Below are 1,806 nucleotides of genomic sequence, written 5' to 3'. Positions count from 1 at the left end.
TTCAGTCCAAAGGTGGACGATAAAGAAGTCCATTTAGTCCTGAGATGGATGATGCAGAAGTCTTGTTTTAGACACTGATCTGATTGGTCCATAAGAAGGACGATGAAGAAGCCTTTGATTTTGGTTTATTTTATACTAACTAGCTCAAAGAGGGGTTATTTGGTTTTGTTGATTTGTTTTCAAACAGGTTATGTTTTACACATGGTGATACACGCATATCACAACAACATCATCCAAGATTTTCTGTGTATTTGAGGTCGATGACTCAATATGTTCGATCAGATTGTGGTATGGCCGATGGTAAAGAAGAACCAACTATCATGTTCGAGGACGAAGCATATTTTGCCCAAGATCTTCATCACCCATGGATTGCAGAAAATTGGAGAGGTCTAAGGGATCTTTAGTAATGTCCAAATCAAGGGGAGTAATGTCCAAATCAAGGGGAATAATGTGTGTTGTACTTTTTTTCCTTCACCATGGTATTGTCCCAATTGGATTTTCCTGGTAAGGTTTTAATGAGGCAATATTAAGGCAAATTACAAGCTCTAAATGGTTATGACATCCAGTGGAGAGTGTTATGAACTAGATTGTGGATGGCTTATAACCAAGAGATTATGATTTGTAATCTTTTCATTTACTTATGACGGTGTAATCTCTTATATAAGAAATCTATATGTTATGAATAAATATACATTTTTCTATTACTTTTAAAACATAACGAGATATGTTAATGATGGGATGTCATTTTCAACATATTTGAGAAGCGAAATTAAAATATTAAAAAGGACAGATGTTAATCAGGATTCAGGGATGCATCATCTCCTAAAATTCGTCTAAAATAACCAATGGACCGTGTTCCATTAAAGGATGAATACGACGTGCCATATCATTCGTATTTTACCAAAAGATATATCATTCGTATCTCTCGTCTTAAATTTTAAGCTAGACGTTTTGCGAACCGTGACATTAGCAACACACATATCAAACAAACCATCTTTTCAATTCTTTACTTGGTCGTCTTTTTTTTTTTTCTTTTGCTAAACTATAAGTATCATATAAATGAAAAGAGATTTGCAAGAGCAAGATCTAGAGTTTGAAATATCTTGGCAAAAAGAAAGAAAAAACAAGATGGTTGTTATAAACCAAATGATGATCGACCATGGACCAGCCCGTACTGCAGGTCCAATCCGGGACATAATAAAGACAACCAGAGACTATGTGTTTATCTAGTATATATTCTATGTATATCTGTAACATAGTGTTTATTCTTATCCTTATCTTGTTAGGATAAACATGACCTTATGACGGTCTAATACCTTGTATATATATGGACCTTCTGGTCGACAGTAATAATGACAGAAGTATTTCCCCAACACTTCATTTACAACACCTTATCAGCACGACGTTGCTCTCATAAACCCTAACCCTAAAACCAAAAATAAATCCGAGCAGTAAAAACCCTAAATCCCGACGAACTTCAAACAGCTCTATCCCTCAACTCCGGTGGATTCAGACGACGAGCCAGATACCAAATTAAAGCTCCTGACGAGACGAAGCCAACGCCGCTAACCCCGCATCACTCGGAGTTCGGACGCGCCCTCACGCTCAGCTACAATACAGGCGGAAAATTTGTTCCAGAAACCAAAATCTCTCTCAATCATATACCAGTCTCCTATCCTAACAAGCAGCAACAAAAACAATAATTCCGAGCAATCCATCAGCTAACCAGGAAGATCTCTAACTGATAGACCGATCAACCCATCAAAAGTTTTCAGGTATCATCGAAAACTCATCTAAAACCCATAA

This window comes from Brassica oleracea, chromosome C6, assembly GCF_000695525.1.
Source record: "Brassica oleracea var. oleracea cultivar TO1000 chromosome C6, BOL, whole genome shotgun sequence".
Lineage (NCBI taxonomy): Eukaryota > Viridiplantae > Streptophyta > Magnoliopsida > Brassicales > Brassicaceae > Brassica > Brassica oleracea.
The sequence above is the reverse complement of the archived record's forward strand: the minus strand, read 5'-3'. Positions refer to the sequence as shown.